We start from the raw sequence: 26,247 nt of genomic DNA, 5'->3' as shown, positions 1-26,247 counted from the left end.
AGCATTGTATAATCATTAGGATTCTAAATTACTATTTCAGACATTCATATGGCATGCGTGACAATGTTCCTTTGTTGGATTTACAAGATCAACAAACATCTGAATCTCTCAAATCTACTATATTTGTTGTTACTGTCATCCAAAAGATTGCACTATAGAGTCTGAAACAGGCTTGTGTTCATGCAGATAAGCTAAAAGCCTTGTTCATTTTTTCCCATTCCCCCACCCCACACCCACACACTTTTTAATAGCAAAATATTCAGTTTTCAACATAATCATGGTTTTGATCTTTTGAGGGAGTAATTGATTTTATTGCAATTAAAATCATTGCAGGATATTCAACCACAGGCATTTGTTAATACTAAACAATGCAAAATCTCACCATATCCAGGTGATTATTTGTAATCAGTCTGAATATATTTGTTCTAGTCTTGCTGGAGTTGGTTGAGGAATTTACATCTCTGGCTATAATATGATTTAGGCAACATAAAAGCTGATGCTAACAGAAAATATATACTGGAGTTCAGCTATGAGGAGTAAGATAAATTTAGCCCACGGTAACATTTTTGACTTTTATTAATTGCAATATGCATTTTGTTGCATTTATGTATTTGTACATGTCTTGGGGCTATTCCTTATGGCATAAAAATGACATCTCTTGAATGATATTAATGAGAACTTGAAACCAAGCTAGGAAGTTTCGGATTAAGTACCGCCAATGAATTTACATATATCAAGTTATCATAAATCAATCGTTTGTTTTCCTTAACCCCATTCCCCTACCATCCCCACTCCCAGAATGTTTATTCTCTCTACATTTATTTCCACACAGTAGTTGTAGTGAGAACACCCCTGATCTGATTCTATGTTGCACTAGAAAGTAAACCGTTTTCCTAACCAATCAGTAATATTTAGTGCAGTTCTATTCAGAAAAAAATGATTGCAAAATGACATATAGGGTCAACATTTATTGTTTTGCAATAAGTAAATTTCATACAATTAATCTACAAGCAAGAAGACTTTTCTGTCTTCTAATGTACAGCCCTGCAAATTTAACCTGGGACTTGTGAATCAAACTGTATTCATTCCTTTTTGTGCATCATCACCAGTGTCAGGGTTCCTTCCCCACTCTGGGGTACAGATGTGGGGACCTCCATGCAAGATCCCTTAAGCTTATTTTTACCAGCTTAGGTTAAAAACTTTCCCAAGGCACAAATTCCACTTTGTCCTTGAACAGGAACACCTCTCCTTCCATTTTGTAGACTGGAGGTGTCCATGAGATGGAACAATCACACAGCATCCCTAGGGTGACTACAGCAATTGCCTATATGGAAAAGTGCTACTGTAGAGCAGTAGTATCTAGATCTGATTAGAAAATGCTAAGAACTTGCTGAAAAAAAAATCAAAAGCAATACACAATTGTCAGCTTGCTAAAAGCAATATTAATGGAAATCTTCAATTTTCATTTTCACCAAAAAAAGTTTGCATCTCATGGTTCCTTGCTCTTCAGGACATGTGACTCAGTCACGTGGTCCTATTCTTCCGCTGTTCTATTGGACAGACTCCCTTGCTGCCCAGTGTTTTGCAACCCTGGACATTCCTCTCCTGCTAGTAGCTGGAACTTGCAGTCCTGACTGGTGGCTCTGGTTCTTGAGTGCATCTCCTGTTTTTTCTCTTCCTCCTCCTGAGTAGCAACATCTCCTATTATAGGTAACTGTGCTGACTTTTTCCTCATTTCCCTCTGCCTCTGCAGGCCTCCAACAATGAACACTCTAGATATAGGGTAGAAATAGTTAGAAACCAGGGGAAAAGCCAGCACCCTATGACCACCTGTGTCTCCATAGACTACTAGTGATCCAAGAAGCCCAATTTGGGAACAACTGCCTTTATATTTGGCCACCGTATGCTGCTTCACCCTTACCTTACCACACCACAGATGCTGTTTGTATTTTATATATTGTAACCTATCTGGTCTATATGTGTAAGTGAAAATATTCACATGTGCTATTTGTTTGTTTGTTTGAAAGGTATTCTACAACTTACTTTACTTTTTGAAGCAGTATTCAGCCCAGTTGGCCCCAGAGATGTTTAGTTAAAAGTAAACAAATCTCCTGTTCTGTGATTTTTGGATTGGAGAGGGTGGAACAGAGAAGAGTGATATAAGATTGATTGTTCTATATCTGAGCTGGAAAGGGAAAACATGACCAGATGGCAGTAGTTAACATTGAAAATCCATAAGGACTTTACTTTGCTTACTGATGTAGCAGGTTCAGCAGCCAAGTCACACTATCGGTTGGTCGAAATAGTCTGGTGTACTTATATGAGCTGGTTGTGTTGTGGGATTTAACAGACAATAAAACTGTAAACTTGTTTCACGTGACACTTCCTACATCACAATGCTCTTACAGTAGAAAAGTAATGAAGTGTTTCTTCACCTGAAAAGCCAAGAAAACAAGCCATCTCCATTTTGAGTGAGGCAGTGGTGTTGTCTATCACATGGTTATTCTCATGGCAAACCATAGATGCCTAAACCCTTTGAAGTTATTTTGAGCCTTTTGTGTATTAGTTTCTTAGGTGACATTTTTTTTTGTCATAGCCCACCATGTTCCTACCATAGCTCACCCAACTGCTGCCTCTTTGCTGCTCTTGAGGACAGATTTTGATAGCTAGAACCTGAAGTGCACACCAGGAGCATAATTAACAACATTGCACACCCTATGAAGGCTTGGTGCATGGAAGTTGGGGGACATATAGAGTGATTCATTGCCCTTAGATGATAAACTGTGTATCTGGCATCTTGACAGGTTCCATATAACTGGATAGAATAGGTCATATAGCCCCACATTCAGTAAATTTGCGTGTTTAAAAGCATACTGGACTGGGCAGTTTATGGTCTGTCCCCCAAACCCACATCATACAGGGCTGGCTCTAGGCACCAGCAAAACAAGCAGGTGCTTGGGGCCGCACATTTCTAGGGGGGGCATTCCGGCGCCAGCCATGCCGCCCCTAGAACTGTGCCCCCGCCGCCCCAGCTCGCCTCCGCCTGCTCCCCTGAGCGCGCCCCCGCTGCACCGCTTCTCCCCCCTCCCTCCCAGGCTTGCCCCGCGTGAAGCAGCTGCTTGGCGCACTGCAAGCCTGGGGGGGGAGAAGCCGAGTGGCGGCGCGCTCGGGGGAGGTGGCGGTGGTAGAACGGGGGTGAGCTGGGGCGGGGAGCGGTTCCTCTACCCGCCCCCCCAGTTACTACTTGCGCTCCCCCCCCTCCAGCTCCGCCTGCTCCCCTGAGCGCGCCGCCGCTCCCCCGCCTGAGCGGGAGGGGGGAGAAGCGGAGCGGCGGCCTGTTCAGGGGAGCAGGCGGAGCGGAGATGAGCTGTGGCGGGCGGGAAGCCGCAGAAAGCAATGCCGGGGGGTGGAATGCGGCACGCCCGGGGGAGGAGGCGGGGCCGGGGATTTGGGGACGGGGCGGAGTTGGGGCGGAGCCGGGGACGGGGGAGAGGGCACGGGAAAAAAAGCGGGGGTGGCCAAAAAATTTTCTCGCTTGAGGCGGCAAAAATCCTCGAGCGGGCCCTGACATTGTACTATTGCTTGTGACTATGTGGGGACTTACTTTCCAACCACTGCATCACCCTTTGTGGTGTTTTTTTGTCTCATGGGGAAATAGAACCTGACTTTGTGCTGCAGTTTCATAAAAGGGAACCTGCCTGTAGTGCCATTTTACCTCAGGAACACATTCCACTGTTTCTATGCTTCTAAGGCTGCTTTTCCCACAGAGGTGGGCCCTCCCTTGCTAGCATCTGAGGGAGTCTCCGAGCATTGCACCCAAGTGAAGATCCTGCCCATCCCTTACACCCAGGCCACCCGTTGATGACCTCCCACATGATGTAGACTAGGCCATCGCCAAATGGTTCTTGGGGTGCTTCTAAGTGTATTTAGTCAAATGCCATCATCATACAGAGAAGGGGCAATAAGAAGTAGGTACTTGTAACCTCAATGTTCTAATTTTTTAAACATTTTAGGGGGAAGCATGTAATAATTATTTTGCACTAAGTTGGCTGGATCATTCTTTATATAAATTATTCTGGAAATGCAGCTGTGTCTGCTGCTTTGTATTTGTGCATTCCCAGTCCCCAGAGACTGAGTACTTTTACCCTATTCCTATTTGATGGGCTAAGGGTATTTGTGTGAGGGGCATGAATTGGTATGTTAAAATGAACAGCCAATAACTATTTTTGCCAAATACTGGCTTCTCTTCAGTTTGTTTTCCTTCAGATAAAATACAATATTTTTTGTGTACAATGCTTAAAAAGTCTCACCAAAATCTGTGAATCATTATGTAATATACTGCACTTAATTAACACAAGCTAATACTTTTTATAAGTAATTAAATCAATTGAAAATGTTGCACAACTCTCCCATCTGTTTGAAGCAACTGCTAAATTGCAGTACTATACAAATTAAAATATATACTGCTTACATCCTGCTCTTGTAAATATGTGCTAAGACTTGCATTGTCTATATGGGTGTGTGTATTTATATATAAAACAATGTAAAGTACACACTGTAGGTATTCCTTAGGCTGGTCCATTAGTTTTATTCTGAAGTGTGGAAATGCTGAATCCAAGGAACAAGAGAGTAAATAACACTGGCTTTCAATGGCCAATTTAAGCAGCCATAGCATCAGCTGAACTTGTAACTCTGAGATGTGCTGTAATTGGTTAGAATAAAATAGTGCTTTGGAATTATGTTTACAAATGGATCCTGAGATGGAAAACATTGTGAGATTATCTAAAAGAAAAGGAGTACTTGTGGCACCTTAGAGACTAACCAATTTATTTGAACATAAGCTTTCATGAGCTACAGCTCACTTCATCGGATGCATACTGTGGAAAGTGTAGAAGATCTTTTTATACACACAAAGCATGAAAAAATACCTCCCCCCATCCCACTCTCCTGCTGGTAATAGCTTATCTAAAGTGACCACTCTCCTTACAATGTGTATGATAATCAAGGTGGGCCATTTCCAGCACAAATCCAGGGTTTAACAAGAACGTCGGGGGGGGGGGGGGGGGGGGGGAGGAAAAAACAAGGGGAAATAGGTTACCTTGCATAATGACTTAGCCACTCCCAGCCTCTATTCAAACCTAAGTTAATTGTATCCAATTTGCAAATGAATTCCAATTCAACAGTCTCTCACTGGAGTCTGGATTTGAAGTTTTTTTGTTGTTAATATCACAACTTTCATGGCTGTAATCGCATGACCAGAGAGATTGAAGTGTTCTCCGACTGGTTTATGAATGTTATAATTCTTGACATCTGATTTGTGTCCATTTATTCTTTTACGTAGAGACTGTCCAGTTTGACCAATGTACATGGCAGAGGGGCATTGCTGGCACATGATGGCATATATCACATTGGTGGATGTGCAGGTGAACGAGCCTCTGATAGTGTGGCTGATGTTATTAGGCCCTGTGATGGTGTCCCCTGAATAGATATGTGGGCACAGTTGGCAACGGGCTTTGTTGCAAGGATAGGTTCCTGGGTTAGTGGTTCTGTTGTGTGGTATGTGGTTGCTGGTGAGTATTTGCTTCAGGTTGGGGGGCTGTCTGTAGGTAAGGACTGGCCTGTCTCCCAAGATTTGTGAAAGTGTTGGGTCATCCTTCAGGATAGGTTGTAGATCCTTAATAATGCGTTGGAGGGGTTTTAGTTGGGGGCTGAAGGTGACGGCTAGTGGCGTTCTGTTATTTTCTTTGTTAGGCTTGTCCTGTAGTAGGTGACTTCTGGGAACTCTTCTGGCTCTATCAATCTGTTTCTTCACTTTCGCAGGTGGGTATTGTAGTTGTAAGAATGCTTGATAGAGATCTTGTAGGTGTTTGTCTCTGTCTGAGGGGTTGGAGCAAATGCGGTTGTATTGCAGAGCTTGGCTGTAGATGATGGATCGTGTGGTGTGGTCAGGGTGAAAGCTGGAGGCATGTAGGTAGGAATAGCGGTCAGTAGGTTTCCAGTATAGGGTGGTGTTTATGTGACCATCGTTTATTAGCACTGTAGTGTCCAGGAAGTGGATCTCTTGTGTGGACTGGACCAGGCTGAGGTTGATGGTGGGATGGAAATTGTTGAAATCATGGTGGAATTCCTCAAGGGCTTCTTTTCCCTGGGTCCAGATGATGAAGATGTCATCAATATAGCGCAAGTAGAGTAGGGGCGTTAGGGGACGAGAGCTGAGGAAGCGTTGTTCTAAGTCAGCCATAAAAATGTTGGCATACTGTGGGGCCATGCGGGTACCCATAGCAGGGTTGAAGGTATACATTGAAGCATGCCGCTGATTTGAAGGTATACGTTGTCCCCAAATGTAAAATAGTTATGGGTAAGGACAAAGTCACAAAGTTCAGCCACAGCCACACTATCAGAGGCTCGTTCACCTGCACATCTACCAATGTGATATATGCCATCATGTGCCAGTAATGCCCCTCTGCCATGTACATTGGTCAAACTGGACAGTCTCTACATAAAAGAATAAATGGACACAAATCAGATGTCAAGAATTATAACATTCATAAACCAGTCGGAGAACACTTCAATCTCTCTGGTCACGCGATTACAAACATGAAAGTTGCGATATTACAACAAAAAAATTTCAAATCCAGACTCCAGCGAGAGACTGTTGAATTGGAATTCATTTGCAAATTGGATACAATTAACTTAGGTTTGAATAGAGACTGGGAGTGGCTAAGTCATTATGCAAGGTAACCTATTTCCCCTTGTTTTTTCCTACCCCGCCCCCCCCCCCTGCCCCAGACGTTCTTGTTAAACCCTGTATTTGTGCTGGAAATGGCCCACCTTGATTATCATACACATTGTAAGGAGAGTGGTCACTTTAGATAAGCTATTACCAGCAGGAGAGTGGGGTGGGGGGAGGTATTTTTTCATGCTTTGTGTGTATAAAAAGATCTTCTACACTTTCCACAGTATGCATCCGATGAAGTGAGCTGTAGCTCACGAAAGCTTATGCTCAAATAAATTGGTTAGTCTCTAAGGTGCCACAAGTACTCCTTTTCTTTTTGCGAATACAGACTAACACGGCTGTTACTCTGAAATTGTGAGATTATGTTGTCTATCTGCAACATGTTGCAGATAGGGCCATTAACTCAACTGGAGTAAACAAACAGGAAAACAGCAAATGGTGGTATTAGCAGGTGGTGGTATTAGAAATGTATACATCCACTGAAAAAGTCACAAATTGTCTATCAATTGGATTGCTGCCTGATTATATTTTTTTTTATACTGCACACCACAGTCTTGCTTAGCTGATAGTTCTGCCAATATTAAAAGGATCAAAAGCTAAGATATGGCTAAAAGAGAAAAAATAAACACTTTAAAAACAAATCTTATTCTTCTTTGAACAGTAAATTTAAACTTACTTTACAGAATCAAAACACTGGACTTTTTTTCATGACTATGTTTCTTTTACGTGGTTGGAAGCAATGCTTGACCATATACAGAAAGACCTGTGGGTGTAGCAAACCTTTGACATGGCTTCATTGAACTAGTAATTTACTAACAAAGTCTACAACGATGATGTAACTATTGGCAGTTGTTCCGGCACCTATAAATGTCAGAAATGCATTAAATATAGTCCACATAGAAAATACAGACCAGTAGTTATACGGAAACCCAAAGAAGAGCTTTGTGTAGATTGAAAGCTTGTCTCTTTCACCAACAGAAGTTGGTCCAATAAGACATCATCTCACCCACCTCATTGCACTAATATCCTGGCTACAGCAATGCAAACAGTAGTTACACTGTGCAGATTTATCCTTCAACACTGTAGCCTTTTGCAGAGAGGCGTTTCTCTACTGTCTGTTGTTAGAGTGACTTATATAATATGGAGCAGAAACACTGACTCCCTCCTCAACTTTGCACCTCTTCCCAGAGGAGATGGGCACAATGATATTGGGCAGGGCTGGTAATGCTTTGTGCTAGTCCCACTGCCAGACCTAGAAATTTGCAAGGGGCTGGGGAGGGCTGGAGGGAGGCAGAGGTCTATTCTCCCTTCACTCTGACCAGCCCCTTTCCACAGTCCCCCACACTGCATCTTTGGTTCCTGAAGACAAAATCTAGTTCTTTGTATTAGTCAGGTTATTTAGTTCTTTGTACATTGTTTCCTTTTTCTTTTACAAGGACCGTGGAAGGCTCTTAGCTGTAAGTATATCCACCTGTTGCTAGGGATTGAATTTTTGCATACACGTTTGCCGTCACTTTGATGTTGTTAACTTACTACCCACTTTTTCTTCACAGAGCTGGCTGCTGCCATTGATGTAGTTGATCATAAGGTGCTGCGGACTTGTCTGTGGCATTTTGCAGGAATGGAGGATGAGGTTGACTGTAAGTAGCACCAGTCTTTCCTTTGAACATAAGAATGGTCATATAGGGTCAGACCAAAGGTCCATCTAGCCCAGTATCCTGTCTTCCAACAGTGCCAATGCCAGATGCCCCAGAGGGAATGAACAGAACAGGTAATCATCAGCTGATCCATCCCCTATAGCCCATTCCCAGCTTCTGGCAAATAGAGGCTAGGGACACCATCCCTGCCCATCCTGGCTAAGTGCCATTGATGGACCTATCCTCCATGAACTTATCTAGTTCTTTTTTGAACCCTGTTATAGTCTTGGGCTTCACAACATCCTCTGGCAAGGAGTTCCACAGGTTGACCGTGCGTTGTGTGAAAAAAATACTTCCTTTTGTTCATTTTAAACATGCTGCCTATTAATTTCATTTGGTGACCCCCAGTTCTTCTGTTTCGAGAAGGAGTAAATAACACTTTCTTATTGACTTTTTTCACACCAGTCATGATTTTATAGACCTCTATCATATCCCCACTTGTCATCTCTTTTCCAAGATGAAAAGTCCCATTCTTATTAATCACTTGTCATATTGAAGCCGTTCCATACCCCTAATAATTTTTGTTGACCTTTTCCAAACCTTTTCCAATTCTAATATCTTTTTTTGAGATGAGGCAACCACATCTGAATGCAGTATTCAAGATGTGGGCATACCATGGATTTATATAAAGGCAATATGATATTTTCTGTCTTATTATTCATCCCTTTCTTAATGATTCCCAACATTCTGCTAGTTTTTTTGACTGCCGCTGCACATTGAGTGGATGTTTTCAGAGAACTATCCACAATGATTCAAGATCTCTTTCTTGAGTGGTAACAGCTAATTTAGACCCCATCATTTTACATTTATAGTTGGGATTATGTTTTCCAATGTGCATTACTTTGCATTTATTAAAATTGAATTTCATCTGCCATTTTGTTGCCCAGTCACGCAGTTTTGTGATTCCTTTCTGTAGCTCTTTGCAGTCAGCTTTGGACTTAACTATCTTGAGTAGTTTTCTATCATCTGCAAATTTTGACACCTCACTGTTTACCCCTTTTTCCAGATCATTTATGAATATGTTGAATAGGACTGGTCCCAGTACAGACCCTTGGGGGACACCACTGTTTACCGCTCTCCATTCTGAAAACTGACCATTTATTCCTACCCTTTATTTCCTATCTTTTAACCAGTTACCAATCTACGAGAGGACCTACTCTCTTATCCCATGACAGCTTACTTTGCTTAAGAGTAGGGCTGCCAAGCGATTAAAAAAATTAATCGCAATTAATCGCACAATTAATCGCGCTGTTAATAAATGGTATTCTATTATTGTTTTAAATATTTTTGGATGTTTTCTACATTTTCAAATATATTGATTTCAGTTACAACACAGAATACAAAGTGTACAGTGCTCACTTTATATTTATTTTTATTACAAATATTTGCCTTGTAAAAAACAAAATAAATAGTATTTTCAATTCACCTAATACAAGTACTGTAGTGCAATCTGTTTATCATGAAAGTTGAACTTACAAATGTAGAATTATGTACAAAAAACTGCATTCAAAAATAAAACAATCCAAAACTGTAGAGCCTACAAGTGCACTCAATCCTACTTCTTGTTCAGCCAAGCACTCAGACAAACAAATTTGTTTACATTTGCAGGAGATAATACTGCCTGCTTCTTGTTTACAATATCACCTGAAAGTGAGAACAGGCTTTCACATGGCACTGTTGTAGCCAGTGTCTCAAGATATTTACCTACCAGATGCGCTATAGATTCATATGTCCCTTCTTGCTTCAAGCACCATTCCAGAGGACATGCGTCCATGCTGATTATGGGTTCTGCTCAGTAACAATCCAAAACAGTGTGGTCTGATGCATGTTCATTTTCACCATCTGAGTCCGATGCCACTAGCAGAAGGTTGATTTTCTTCTTTGATGGTTTCGGTTCTGTAGTTTCTGAATCAGAGTGGTGCTCTTTTAAGACTTCTGAAAGCATGCTCCACATCTCACCCCCTTAGATTTTGGAAGGCACTTCAGATTCTTAAACCTTGGGTCGAATGCAGTAGCTATCTTTAAAAATCTCACATCGGTACCTGCTTTGAATTTTGTCAACTCTGCAGTGAAAGTGTTCTTAAAACGAATAATTTGCTGGGTCATCATACAAAACAGCTACGGCATGAAATATATGGCAGAATGCAAATAACACAGAACAGGAGACGTACAATTCCCTCCCCCTCCCCCAAGAAGTTCAGTCACAAATTTAATTAATGCATTATTTTTTTAACACATGTTATCAGCATGGAAGCATGTGCCTTGGAATGGTAGCAAAAGCATGAACCTTGCAATATTGGCTACAAAGATGCCATGCAAATTCCTGTTCTCATTTTCAGGTTACATTGTAAATAAGAATCAGGCAGCATTATCTCCCTTAAATGTAAACACATTTCTTTCTCTTAGATTTCAGAGTAGCAGCCGTGTTAGTCTGTATCCGCAAAAAGAAAAGGAGTACTTGTGGCACCTTAGAGACTAACAAATTTATTTGAGCATAAGCTTTCGTGAGCTACAGCTCACTTCATCGGATGCATGCAGTGGAAAATACAGTGGGGAGATTTATATACACAGAGAACATGAAACAATGGGTGTTATCATACACACTGTAAGGAGAGTGATCACTTAAGATGAGCAAATATGAGCAGGAGAGCGGGGGGGGGGCACTTTTTGTAGTGATGATCAAGGTGGGCCATTTCCAGCAGTTGACAAGAACGTCTGAGGAACAGTGGGGGGGCGGGGGGGAATAAACATGGGGAAATAGTTTTACTTTGTGTAATGACCCATCCACTCCCAGTCTCTATTCAAGCCTAAGTTAATTGTATCCAGTTTGCAAATTAATTCCAATTCAGCAGTCTCTCGCTGGAGTCTGTTTTTGAAGTCTTTTTGTTGTAATATTGCGACTTTTAGGTCTGTAATCGAGTGACCAGAGAGATTGAAGTGTTCTCCAACTGGTTTATGAATGTTATAATTCTTGACATCTGATTTGTGTCCATCTATTTTTTTACGTAGAGACTGTCCAGTTTGACCAATGTACATGGCAGAGGGGCATTGCTGGCACATGATGGCATATATCACATTGGTGGATGTGCAGGTGAATGAGCCTCTGATAGTGTGGCTGATGTGATTAGGCCCTGTGATGGTATCCCCTGAATAGATATGTGGACACAGTTGGCAACGGGCTTTGTTGCAAGGATAGGTTCCTGAGTTAGTGGTTCTGTTGTGTGGTATGTGGTTGCTGGTGAGACTGGGAGTGGATGGGTCATTACACAAACTAAAACTATTTCCCCATGCTTATTCTCCCCCCCCCCCCCCCCCCCCCGCCACTGTTCCTCAGACATTCTTGTCAACTGCTGGAAATGGCCCACCTTGATCATCACTACAAAAGGTTTTCTCTCCCACCCTCCCCCCCCCCCGCTCTCCTGCTGGTGTTAGCTCATCTTAAATGATCGCTTTCCTTACAGTGTGTATGATAACACCCATTGTTTCATGTTCTCTGTGTATATAAATCTCCCCACTGTATTTTCCACTAAATGCATCCGATGAAGTAAGCTGTAGCTCATAAAAGCTTATGCTCAAATAAATTTGTTAGTCTCTAAGCTGCCACAAGTACTCCTTTTCTTCTTTCTCTTTGTACATTGACTGAACAAGAAATAGGACTGAGCTGATTTGTAGGCTCTAAAGCGGTGGTGTGCAACCTGCAGCCCGTCAGGGTAATCCACTGGCGGGCCATGAAATAGTTTGTTTACATTGACCATCCGCAGGCACAGCCGCCTGCACTCTCAGTGGCCATGGTTCGCTGTTCCTGGCCAATGGCAGCTGCGGGAAGCACAGGGAAGTGCTGGCTGCCACTTCTCGCCTCTCCCATTGGCTGGGAACGGCAAAACACAGCCACTGGAAGCTGCGGGTGGCCATACCTGCAGACAATCAACGTACACAAACTGTCTCACAGCCCGCCAGTGGATTACCCTGATGGGCCACAGGTTGTCCACTGCTCTAAAGTTTTACATTGTTTTGTTTTTGAGTGCAATTATGTAACAAAAAAAATCTACATTTGTAAGTTTCACTTTCATGATAAAGAGATCGCACTACAGTACGTGTATGCAGTGAATTGAAAAATACTGTTTCTTTTGTTTATCATTTTTACATTGCAAATACTTGTAATACAAAATAATAATAAAGTGAGCACAGTACACTTTTGTATTCTGTTGTAACTGAAATCAATATATTTGAAAATGTAGAAAAACATCCAAAAATATTTAATAAATTTCAGTTGGTATTCTGTTGTTTAATAGTGCAATTAAAATGGTGAATAATCACAATTAATTTTTAATCATGATTAATTTTTTTGATTTAGTCGCGTGAGTTAACTGCGATTAATCGGCAGCCCTACTTAAGAGCCTTTGGTGAGGGACCTAGTCAAAGGCTTTCTGAAAATCTAAGTACACTATATCCACTGGATCCCCCCTTGTCCACATGCTTGTTGACCCTCCTAGAGAATTCTAGTAGATTGGTGAGGCATGATTTTCCTTTTTAAAAACCATGTTGACTCTTCCCCAACAAATTATGTTCATCTATGTGTCTGACAATTTTGTTCTTTACTATTGTTTCAACCAGTATGCCTGGTACTGACGTCAAGTTTACCGGCCTGTAATTGCCGGGATCACCTCTGGAGCCCTTTTTAAAAATTGGCATCACATTAGCTATCCTCCAGTCATTTGGTACAGAAGCTGATTTAAATGATAGGTTACAAACTACAGTTAGTAGTTCTTCAATTTCACATTTGAGTTTGTTCAGAACTCTTGGGTGAATACCATCTCGTCCTGGTGACTTATTACTGTCTAGTTTATCAATTTGTTCCAAAACCTCCTCTAATTACACCTCAATCTGAGACAGTTCCTCAGATTTGTCACCTAAAAAGAATGGCTCAGGTTCGGGAATTTCCCTCACATCCTCAGCCGTGAAGACCGATGCAAAGAATTAATTTAGTTTCTCCACAATGGCCTTATTGTACTTTAATGCTCCACTGGTTGTTTAGCAGGCTTCCTGCTTCTGATGTACTTAAAAAAAAATTGCTATTACTTTTTGAGTCTTTGGCTCACCATTCTTCAGATTCTTTTTTGGCCTTCCTAATTATATTTTTACACTTCATTTGCCAGAGTTTATGCTCCTTTCTATTTTCCTCACTAGGATTTAACTTCCACTTTTTAAAGGATGCCTTTTTGTCTTTCACTGCTTCTTTTACTTTGTTGTTTAGCCATGGTGGCACTTTTTTGGTTCTCTTACTATATTTTTTAATTTGGGGTATATATTTAAGTTGAGCCTCTATTATGGTGTCTTTAAAACGTTTCCCTGCAGCTTTCAGGGATTTCACTTTTGGTGCTGTACCTTTAATTTCTGTTTAACTAGCTTCTTCATTTTTGTGTAGTCCCCCTTTCTGAAATTAAATGCTACAGTGTTGGGCCACTGTGGTGTTTTCCCCACCACAGAGATGTTAAATTTAATTATATTATGGTCACTATTACCAAGCAGTCCAGTATATTCACCTCTTGGACCAGATCTTGTGTTCCACTTAATCAAGAATTGCCTTTCCTCTTGTGAGTTCCAGGACTAACTGCTCCAGGAAGCAGTCATCTAAGGTGTCAAGAAACTTTATTTCTGCATCCTATCCTGAGGTGACATGTACCCAGTCAATATGGGAATAGCTGAAATCCCCCATTATTATTGAGTTTTTTATTTTTATAGCCTCTCTAATCTCCCTGAGCATTTCACAGTCACTATCACCATCCTGGTCAGGTGGTCAGTAATGTATCCCTACTGATATATTCTTATTATTAGAGCATGGAATTACAATCCATAGAGTTTCTATGGTACAGTTTGGTTCATTTAAGATTTTTGCTTAATTTGATTCTAGGTTTTCTTTCACATATAGTGCCACTCCCCCACCAGCACAACCTGTTCTGTCCTTCTGATATATTTTGTACCCTGGCATTACTGTGTCCCATTGATTATCATCACTCCACCAAGTTTCTGTGATGCCTGTTATTTCAATATCCTCATTTAATACAAGGCACTCTAGTTCACCCATCTTATTACAGTATTTAGACTTCTAGCCTTGGTATATAAGCATTTTAAAAACCTGTCACTTTTTAGCTGTCTGTCTGTACCTACATGATGTAATTGAATGGGACTCTTTCTTTTGACTGTTTCTCAACAGATCCTGCCCATATTTTATCATCTTCCATCCCCTCCTCTTTACTAGGACATAGAGAATCTCCATTAATAGATTTGGACAGAGGTATCCTTTAGGGGAGGATCATGTGCTCCTCTACACTGTTGGCTTTCCCCCAGCCCTTAGTTTAAAAACTGCTCTATGACCTTTTTAATGTTAAGCACCATTCCATTTTGGTTTAGGTGGAGCCCATCCCTCCTGTATAGGCTCCCCCTTTCCCAAAAGTTTCCCCAGTTCCTAATAAATCTAAACCCCTACACCATCGTCTCATCCATGCATGTTCTGCCTGTCTAACTGGCCCTGCATGTGGAACTGGAAGCATTGCAGAGAATGCTACCCTATCCTTCCCTATGTCATTGGAACCTACATGTACCACGAGAACCGGCTGCTCCCCAGCACTGCACATAAGTCTATCTAGATGTCTCAAGAGCTCCGCAACCTTCGCACCAGGCAGGCAAGTCACCAGGCAGTTCTCCCAGTCATCACAAACCCAGCTATCTCTGTTTCTAATGATCTAATCCCCCATAACTATTACATGTCTCTTCCTAATAACTGGAGTTCCCTCCCCGGAGAGGTATCCTCAGTGCGAGAGGATACCATGACATCATCTGGACAGAGGTTCCCAACTATGGGATCATTTCCCTCTGTTCCAGTTGGATGTTCTCCTTCCCTGAGATTTTCATCGTCCTCAACACAGAGGCTGTCAGATGAGGGGTGGGATCATTCTACTGTATCCCGGAAAGTCTCATCTAGGTACCTCTCTGTCTCCCTTAGCTTCTCCAGTTAAGCCACTCTGGTCTCCAAAGCCTGTACATGGTCTCTGAGGGTCAGGAGCTTCTTGCACTGAATGCACACATACACCACCTGCCCATAGCGCAGGTAATCATACATGCTGCATTGGGTGCAATAAACTGGTAGCCCCCACTCTGTTGCTGGACTTCTGCCTGCACTCCTTTTTACTCCTGCAGCTTGTTTCTTTGTTGATGTTTCATTTTTATCAGGGCGTGTTTTTGGCTTTAAGTTTAAAGAATGTTAAGTGTATCTAGACTCCCCTCACACTCCTGCTCTAAACTCCCTTGAAAAACTCCCCTGTTAGCCACTCCTGTTCACACCCTTTGAGGGGAAAGCCCAAAGGGTTGTGATGAACAAATGCTTATCTCCTCGAGAGTTCTTGATGTGGTGTCCTACAAGATTCACCTCTTGTTCAACATGTATGAGAGTCTGCCAGGGGAGATTGAGAGATGTCATGCTTTGTTTCCTTCTATGTGAAAGCAGATTCTGCAGACTTTTTGCTTTTCAGCTGCCCAGGGGAGGGATGAAAGCTACCTGCCTGATGTTTAGTGAGGGTGAAGTGACTTTGATTTGTGTCAATTGTTGGCAGCCATTCATTTTAATTTTTTAATGTATCCAAATTATAACTATGGACGAAATGTAATTAATTAAAATAAATGCTATAGCTGTTGCAAACAATCCAAACACCAGATAATTAATAACCTGGAACGCAGTAATGCTGAGAGAGGAGTAGGGGTGATTCTAGACAGAGGATTAGACATGAGTTTTTAATTTGATATGGCAGGAAAAAATGTCAATGGGATTTTGGATTGCATAAACAAAGGCACAACAGGGAGATAACAGTTACACTCTGCTCAGCCCTGGTGCAACTGTGCCTGTGATATTAGTTCAGTTCTGGGTACCTTGCTATTACCAGGCTATTGACAAACTGGAGACAATTCAGAGAACAGAAGCTAAAAAGATTAAAATGCTGAAATGATTTATGAAGAAAGATATTTCTAATCTGGCTAAAAGGATAACAGGCTGTATGTTCTGAAGGGTCCGAAATGGTATTGAATGTAAGTAATTATTTAGAGTGATGCAAGGCAATTGAACAGAAATAATGAGAAGAAAACGAATAAATAGTCAATAGGAACTTTACATCAGTATAAACTTCCTGACAGTGGAAGCTATCAGGCTGTGGAATAATCTTCCCAGGGAAGTGATGAAAGCCCATCATGTGATACTTTTAAAATTAGATTGGACAAAGCAAAAGAAAATGTATTGTATGGAACAGTCCTGGACCCTGATCCTGTATTGGATGGAAAGGAGTACTTGTGGCACCTTAGAGACTAACCAATTTATTTGAGCATAATAGCTATAGCTCACGAAAGCTTATGCTCAAATAAATTGGTTAGTCTCTAAGGTGCCACAAGTACTCCTTTTCTTTTTGCGAATACAGACTAACACGGCTGTTACTCTGAAACCTGTATTGGATGGGCAGCTGCAACCGTGCTAAGATTCCCTGAATTCACTCTGCTTGGGCACAATGCAGGATGAGGGCCCTAAGTTGTAAACTCTTCAGGAGCTGGATTGTGTCTCCATCTGCAAAATAGGGATAATAACACCTCTGCCTTCATGGGGACAGTGTGAGGATACATTAATTCATGTTTGTAAGGTGTTCAGGTTCCACTGTGAGGGGGACCTATGGATTCACCTAGATAAATAGAAAGGATGTTAGCCAGCTAGAAGAGACTGTATTGCGCAAGGGGGAAGATGGAAGGAAACCAAGGAAAGGAGAAAAGAGAGATGGAAGCAAATCAAGGCAAAGATTCAAAAGTCATGAGTCACAACCCCAAAAATCATGAGACTTCCGAAAAGTCATGCTGTGTTCTTTTTTTTTTTTTTTATTTAAAGATGAGATAACTGGCTCTGTGGATGAAGGGAAAGCAGTGGACGTGTTGTTCCTTGACTTTAGCAAAGCTTTTGACGCTGTCTCCCACAGTGTTCTTGCCAGCAAGTTAAAGAAGTATGGGCTGGATGAATGGACTATAAGGTGGATAGAAAGCTGGCTAGATTGTCGGGCTCAACGGGTAGTGATCAATGGCTCCATGTCTAGTTGGCAGCCGGTATCAAGTGGAGCGTCTCAAGGGTCGGTCCTGGGGCCGGTTTTGTTCAATATCTTCATAAATGATCTGGAGGATGGTGTGGATTGCGCCCTCAGCAAGTTTGTAGATGACACTAAACTGGGAGGAGAGGTAGATACGCTGGAGGGTAGAGATAGGATACAGAGGGACCTAGACAAATTGGAGGATTGGGCCAAAAGAAATCTGATGAGGTTCAACAGAGTGCTGCACTTAGGACGGAAGAATCCAATGCACTGCTACAGACTAGGGACCAAATGGCTAGGCAGCAGTTCTGCAGAAAAGGACCTAGGGGTTACAGTGGACGAGAAGCTGGATACGAGTCAACAGTGTGCCTTTGTTGCCAAGAAGGCCAATGGCATTTTGGGATGTATAAGTAGGGGCATAGCCAGCAGATCGAGGGATGTTATCGTTCCCCTCTATTCGACACTGGTGAGGCCTCATCTGGAGTACTGTGTCCAGTTTTGGGCCCCACACTACAAGAAGGATGTGGAAAAATTGGAAAGAGTCCAGCAGGGGGCAACAAAAATGATTAGGGGACTGGAACACATGAGTTATGAGGAGAGGCTGAGAGAACTGGGGATGTTTAGTCTACGGAAGAGAAGAATGAGGGGGGATTTCATAGCTGCTTTCAACTACCTGAAAGGGGGTTCCAAAGAGGATGGCTCTAGATTGTTCTCAGTGGTAGCTGATGACAGAACAAGGAGTAATGGTCTCAAGTTGCAGTGGGGGAGGTTTAGGTTGGATATTAGGAAAAACTTTTTCACTTGGAGGGTTGTGAAACACTGGAATGCGTTACCTAGGGAGGTGGTGGAATCTCCTTCCTTAGAGGTTTTTAAGGTCAGGCTTGACAAAGCCCTGGCTGGGATGATTTAATTGAGGATCGGTCCTGCTTTGAACAGGGGGTTGGACTAGATGACCTCCTGAGGTTCCTTCCAACTCTGATATTCTATGATTCTAAGATTATATTGTGGTTTTGGGCTGTCTTTTGATTCTTGATTTTCCCCTGCTCTCCAACTCCCTGCCCCCCATCTATACTATTACTGTAAAGACCAGGGAGGTCCTTGGCCACTCTTACAATTTTCCCCCATCTCTTTCCGTCCACAAAGTGTATTTTTCTCATTCACATAGTCATTCACATTAAGAGCTTTTAGGTCTTGCTCAACCTTATCCCTCCATCTTCTCCTTGGTCAGCCATGAGGTTGGACACCACAAGACTGACTTTGCAAGAGATGCTTAGCTGCAGTCTCTTCTCTGATCCTAACTGCATGCCTGACCCACTGGAGTCATGGAGATTTCACTACAATTACTATAGTTGGTTTACCATCGACCTCCCACAGTTCCCTATTAGATCTTCTCCACACGTTCTCCCTTACCTGTCCTATTACTCACAGGACAGGTGGAGGGAGTGGAGTTGACCCTTATGCTGATCTCTTTCTGCTCATGTGGGAGGAGGGAGGAGGGCATCTTGAGAAGCTGGGCTCTTTCTGCTCCCTGCAGGATCCTCCCATCATACAAGAATGGTGTCTGCTCAGGGAAAGAACCCAGTCTGATTCCTGCAGCAGCCATATTTGGCTGCTCTTCCCCAGGAGCTTGGGGAATCAGCTTGGGTTTTCCCTCAGGCAGGGTTGAATTTTGGGAGCAGGCTGGTGCTTCAGGCTTAATATATTGTGAGACTTCCTCTGGTCTCAGCCAAACTCGAGTGACTTGTAAAGAAGTCACAGGAGCTGGAACACTGTAAAAGTGAAAATGAAACAATAGATAGGGCAGATATATGTTAAAAATGAGAGAGAATGAAAGTAGGAAATGGAAGAAGAGAGATTGATACAGAAATGGAGAAAAAGAGAAGGCACACAACTCTAACCTGAGTAGCTCTGTGTTCATTCTTGTGTAACAGGGTGGTCCATCCCTTTTAAGGGTGGTGGGGTCCCCAGACGAGCCAACACTGTTCCAAGGCATGGCCCTTTTAAGAACAGGTAGTTAAGGGAAAAATCAGGCCTGCTAGGAAGTGGGATAGTGGCAACGCTCCACAGCTCCTAAGCCAAAGGCCTGGGAGAGAGAGAAAGACCTGCAAGTAGCTGGAACTGTTGAGGGATATAAGCCTCAGCTGCGAGACTTGCAGAGAACAGGAGTCTGTTGGGTGAGAAGCTCAGCTATGATGGCTGCAAAGGAATGCGAGCCTGGAGGGAGCTGGCATTGATACCAGAATTAACTGAGTCTGGAGAAGGGGGCTGGAAGGTTTTGAGTGTTATTTTATGGTAATAAATACACCCAGGAGGGAGCAGTATTGTGAAAACACTAGTTGTGTGGTGGGTTGTTTGATGCATGACAGAAGGTAAACTGAGGTAGTGGCACGGCCTGAAGCCAGACTGGGTAAGCTCTGTTACACTACGGTTAATTTGATACATTTCTCTGTATAGAAGGATCAGTAAGGAAGGGAAATTTACTTTACATTTTGATGATCATTGGGACAAAAAATCTTCCAGATGATTGAAGTTTAGGAGAAGTGGAGAATTATCTTTGTGCCACCACTTTTATTTTTCAGTGCAAGAACTGCATAAATAAAAGCAGAGTGAAAAATTAGAAAGAAGTTTGTACAACTAGAAAAGGTGAAATTTGGGACATCTGCTGCTATTAGACAGGCATGTGTTTGTTTTTCTGCCAGATAGCGTTTCATTGAACCGAAAGCAGCAAGTCCCTGAGTTCCCAGGGAGCCTGAAGGTGATGGATAGAATCTCTTTACAGAACCCCTCTTGTCAAGAGGAAATGTATTATACTATGCTTCTCACTACACAATACCCAGTACAGATTGTGAACTCATAGATATCCATATTCTACTTTACTCAATGACCCAGGTAGTTATAGACCTGTCAGTCTGACATTGATCCTGGGCAAGATAATGGAACAGCTCATACAAGACTTGATTAATAAAGAATTATAGGAGGGTAATTTAATTAATGCAAATCAACATGGGTTTATGGAAAATAAATTATCTCAAACTCATTTGATATCTTTGTTCTATGAGATTACAAGTTTGTTAGATAAAGGTAATACTGTTGATGTAATATACTTAGATTTCTGTAAGGCATTTGACATGGTATCACATGACATTTTGATTAAAAACTAGAAAGATTGTAAAACTAACATAGCACACATTTAATGGATTAAAAACTGGCTAACTGATGGGTCTCAAAATGTGATTGTAAATGGGGAATCATCATCAAGCATGTATGTTTCCAGTCTGGTCCAACAGGGATTGGTTCTTGGCCCTATGCTATTTTACATTTTTATCAATGACCTGGAAGGAAACCTAAAATAATCACTGATAAAGTTTGCAGATGACGCACAAATTGGGGAAGTGATAAATAATGAAGAGCACACCTCACTGATTCAGAGCAATCTGGATTACTTGATAAATTGAGCTCAAACACACACTATACATTTTAATACAGCTAAATGTAAATATATACACCTAGTATCAAAGGCAATACTTACAGAATGGGGGACTCTATCTTGGGAAGCAGTGACTCTGAAAAAGATTTGTGGGGGTCATGGTGGATAATCAGCTGAACATGAGCTCCCATTGTGATGCTGTGGCCAAAAGAGCCAATGCGATCCTGGGATGTATAAACAGGGGAATCTTGAGTAGGAGCAAAGAGGTTATTTTACCTCTGTATTTGGCACTGGCGCATCCACTACTGGAATACTGTGTCCAGTTCTGGTGTCCACAATTCAAGAAGGATGTTGATAAATTGGAGAGGGTTCAGAGAAGAGCCATGAGAATGATTAAAAGATTAGAAAACATGCCTTATAATGACAGAGCGCACTCTATTTAGCTTGACAAAAAGAAGGCTCATGGTGACTTGATTACAGTCTACAAGTATCTGTATGGGGAACACACATTTAATACTGGACTTTTCAGTCTAGCAGAGAAAGGTATAACAATCCAATAACTGGAAGTTGAAGATAGATAAATTCAGACTGGAAATAAGATGTACATTTTTAATGGTGAGAGAAAATAACCAGTGGAGACATTTACTTATATTTGTGGTGGGTTCTCCATCACTGACAATTTTTAAATCAAGATTGGCTGTTTTTCTGAAAGATATCCTCTAGGAATTATCTTGGGGAAGTTCTATGGCCTGTGTTATACAGAAGGCCAAACTAGATAATCATATTGGTCCCTTCTGGCCTTGGAATTATGTATCTATATAGTGAACAGGTTTAATTCAAACTGGAGTGTACAGATTTCTATTTACTTGACTTTCCACTCTGGTATTCTTAAAATCAAACAGTTATTTGTTACTTGTTAAGTGCTGTATCATATATAGAATAAGAGGTGGTCTCTGCCACAAGGGGCCTTGCAATCCAAGAACTTGACCAAGCTCACATTGACTTTTGGGGAGCAGGAGCAGGGCCAAAACTAGACACAGGGAATCAACAGATGTGAGTCCCACTGAAAGCGATGGGAATTGCAGCTGCTTAACCCAGTTCTGAATTCAGCTCTTATTGTTCTGTCCAAACATTACCTCCAACATACCTGATAAAGTACAGTGGCTGCAGACCATAGTTTCGTTCAATAGGTTTTAATTAAATTGTCCTTAAGAATATGTGAACAAAATCATGCAACCCCTGAAAAGCCTTGCAACGGAGAAGTGTTTTGAGGTGGGTTTTAGAGGTGGAGAGGGATTTTGTGGCTGAATAAATAATCAGATATTTTAAGATCTACCAGCTTTCTTGTGGGTTTCACTGTTCTTCCCCTTCTCATTTGCAGACTTAGTCAGCACCACACCCAGCTCTTTCCTCTAGATTTCTGAAAATCACAATGTCCTGATAGGCTGCCTCTTGGCTTTCTTTCTGGCTCTGAGTCTTCCATCAGTTCTTTGTCTGTCTCCTTCCCCTGCCCTCCTCCACATTAGCCTTTTCCACACCTACAGACACACACAAACCTGGTCAGAATAATACCCAGTGGAACCCTCCACCCACATGGTGCTAGTTTCTGGACAGACTCTATTCAGCCTTGTTTTAGGTGTGGCCCCTTAACTGTCTCTTCCATGTATCTTAAATAAAGGGTGTGCTCACACATCAGTTTCAGCGAGGAGGATTTAACTCACTCCATAACAAGGTTTAACGCAGCTCATAACACTACCAGAGTTTCCAAGGGGTTAATGAAAGCAATACTTAGCTCAGATTAGATGACCTTAATGATCCCTTCTGGCCTTAACATCTATTAAAACAAAACTGTAATTTCTGGTAATCTGAGATACGTAACCTACAGAGGGATTTGCTGTATGGGGGTCAGTTCACCTCAAATTGGTGATTTTTAGCTCATTCCTTAGTAAAGTACAGTCTTCTTCACAAAACCACTACTCATAATTCTGTACAACAACACATGTAACACTGGCTATGCTGAGAAAAGACTCGAGAATAAACCTCCCCTGGAGAATAAATGGTATCTCATTCTTGGGCCCCTCCAGGAGATGGCTGAGGTCATTGCAAGAAGCACAACATAGAGCCAACATAGTGCACAGAACTAAGAGATTTTATAAAGAAAACTAAATGGAAATTTTTTTTCTTGTGGACTGGGCACATCCACCAGAGGAGACAGCTGAGCTAACTTGATTATAGATACAGTTGAATCAATAAGACTTATTTATTCTCCTCTAGATGCCTCTCTTCCCATTTCATAAATTCATATTTTTAATGAGAAAGGTAAGCAGGTATTACTCAGGACAATGTTTTATGCCATATGGATCTTCTCTGGTACATTACTCTCTTCAATAGGCCAGTTTCAGCACTTTTTTAATATATTGGTTTCTGTCACAGCAGTGTGAATTCATTTGGAAATATATGACAATCAGTTACATAAATGAGAAAATAGAATGCTTGTAAGTGAGATAATCAAGCTATATGAAACCCACCCTGCTAGTACTAATATTCATACATTTTAAGATGTAAATTAATTAAATGCAGTGTAACGGGTACAATTAGATTTAGGCTGCTGTTGTAAAAATAGGAGAAATCTGTGACAGTAAGATGAGATGTTTTTAAAACATGAAACTGTCAGTTGCTTTAAAACAGGTCATTATTCCTTTTAAGGTGCAGATGTTGCTGGGACCACTTAGAGACGCCTCCAGGGTGCCTGGCAATGCTTGGTCTGAATGTGAGCCTCTAAGGAGAGGTCTACAGTTGCTGAAACTGATGACACAAGTAGCAATACATTTCTGATTTGTGAAAGCCGGAGTTTCTCCTAGGAGGGGGTGAAAGAACCTCTCCCTTCATTTCTGGGACTAGAAGGAACTTTGGGTTACTGAAGCCAAAGGTTACTGAAGGCCTGAAACCAAAGTTCAATAATCTGGGACTGTTCTTTGAAGCAAAGGATAACCCAGTTTATTGACTGTTGATTGGTTGGGTCTCGAGGAAGCCTACAGAGGTGTCTTGACGTGCCTCTGTCATAGAGGGTCAAATAGTATTCAGATACACAGGAGACTCCACTTTCCCTCTTTTCCAACACATTCTTTTACAAATTCCTAGCTACTTCAGTATGAGTTAGTTTTCTCCAAGTTCATTGAGACTGTATTTGGCTCTGGAATAAATTGGATCAATTTGTGATTTCTTAGACTGCAACTGGTTCCTGTATTGGTGTAAAAGGGACAATGTCACAAGGAGACACTCTCCCCTCCATCCAGGGGCCAATGACATTTGTAGTCCTTCCTAGCATCTCTGTGGTTCAAGCCACCCAAATGATTGTGGGAAGCAGCGGGGCCATGACCCCTCTCACACCCCTTGCTGGCTAGCAGTGTTGGCTAGCACCAAAGAGAGAAGTACTTTACCATAGAGCTCTTGGAGGAGCTGTGCCTTGCTGAGGCAGCATACCTGGGGCAGTTGGACTGCACCCAGTGGTGAGCTGGAGCTGGTTCGCACGGGTTCGCGTGAACCGGTTGTAAAATTCTGAAGCAGTTTTAGAGCCGGTTGTTAACCTGCTTCCCTGCAGGGGGCACTGAGGCTTTGATGGGCTCCGGCTGGGAAGTGATGTAATTCCTCCTCTGGCTGCTGGGGGCGCTGCGCTGCGGGAGCCACGTGTGCTACCGCCTGGCCCTGGGCACGAGCCCTGTTGTTGCTGCTGCTCCCCTGGCCCTGGGGCTCCCACTGCTGCCTAGTGGGTTTCCGGCTGCTCTGCTGGGCCTGGGCTGCGTCCTGCTGCTCTCCCCATGAGTACCCACCACCCTGCCTGCAGGCAGCCCGTCTCCAGCCACCCCCGCACCTCCTGCCTGCAGCCAGCCCTTGCCGCACCCCCTGCCCTGCCCACACCAGTCCCTGTCTCCAGCCACCCCCGCACCCCTGCCTGCAGCCAGCCCCTGCCGCACCCCCTGCCCTGCCCACAGCCAGCCCCTGTCTCCAGCCACCCCCGCACCCCCTGACTGCAGCAGCCCGTGCTGCACCCCCTGCCCTGCCTCGCCTCCAGCCACCCCCGCACCTCCTGCCTGCAGCCAGCCCCCGTCTCCAGCCACCCCCTGCCCTGCCTCCAGCCAGCACCTGCCGCACCCCCGCCCTGCCCACACCAGCCCTTGTCTCCAGCCACCCCCGCACCCCTGCCTGCAGCCAGGCCCTGCCGCACCCCCTGCCCTGCCCACAGCCAGCCCCTGTCTCCAGCCAGCCCCTGCCACACCCTGGCACCCCCCGCCCACACCGGCCCCTGTCTCCAGCCACCCCTGCACCCCCTGCCCGCAACCAGCCCCTGCCACATGCACCCCCTGCCCTGCCCACAGCCAGCCCCTGTCTCCAGCCACCCCCGCACACCCTGTCCGCAGCCAGCCCATCTCCAGCCACCCCCGCCCGCAGCCAGCCCCTGCCGCACGCACCCCCTGCCCTACCCACAGCCAGCCCCTGTCTCCAGCCACCCCCTGCCGTGCCCGCACCAGCCCATCTCCAGCCAATCCCTGCCCTGCCCGCACCAGTCCCTGTCTCCAGCAACCCCGCACCCCCTGCCCGCACCAGCCCCTGCCTCACCCCCCTGCCTGTAGCCAGCCCCTGTCTCCAGCCACCCCGCACCCCCTGCCTGCAGCCAGCCCCTACTGCACGCCCTGCCTGCAGCCAGCCCGTCTCCAGCCACACCCGCACCCCCTGCCCTGCCCGCAGCCAGCCCCTGCTGCACGCCCTGCCCACAGCCAGCCCGTCTCCAGCCACCCACGCACCTCCTGCCTGCAGCCAGCCCCTGCAGCACCCCCTGCCCTGTATCCAGCCAACCCCTGCTGCACGCACCCCCTGCCCTGCCCGCAGCCAGCCCCTGCCACACCCCCTGCCCTGTATCCAGCCAACCCCTGCTGCACGCACCCCCTGCCCTGCCCACAGCCAGCCCCTGTCTCCAGCCACCCCCACACCCTCTGCCCTGCCCGCACCAGCCCCTGCCGCACCCCCTGCCCTGCCCGCAGCCAGCCCCTGCCGCATGCCCTACCTCCAGTCAGCCCCTGCCCTGTCTTCAGCCAGCCCCACACCCCCTGGCCTCTAGCCAACCCCGCACCCTCCTGTCTCCAGTCAGCTCCGCACCCCCTGCCCTGCCCGCAGCCAGCCCTGCACCCCCTGCCTCCAGCTAGCCCTGCCCCACGCCCCTGTCTGCAGGTGGCCCCACGTCCACTGATGCCCTGCAGTTCCCAGGACAGTAACCCTGCA

The 26,247-nt window shown here is 43.9% G+C and overlaps 1 protein-coding gene across 1 annotated transcript in view; it reads right to left on the bottom strand.

Moving 5' to 3' along the window:
* Positions 1–1,651: 1,651 nt before the first annotated feature.
* B3GALT1 (beta-1,3-galactosyltransferase 1) overlaps positions 1,652–26,247 on the bottom strand; it is a 344,307-nt gene continuing 319,711 nt past the window's right edge. Inside the window, exon 4 of the transcript XR_005227353.2 lies at positions 1,652–1,772. The gene's annotated coding sequence lies outside the window, so the exon portion shown is untranslated. The remainder of the gene's footprint in view (positions 1,773–26,247) is intronic.

This window comes from Chelonia mydas, chromosome 11 (genome assembly GCF_015237465.2).
Source record: "Chelonia mydas isolate rCheMyd1 chromosome 11, rCheMyd1.pri.v2, whole genome shotgun sequence".
Lineage (NCBI taxonomy): Eukaryota > Metazoa > Chordata > Testudines > Cheloniidae > Chelonia > Chelonia mydas.
The sequence above is the reverse complement of the archived record's forward strand: the minus strand, read 5'-3'. Positions and strand labels throughout refer to the sequence as shown.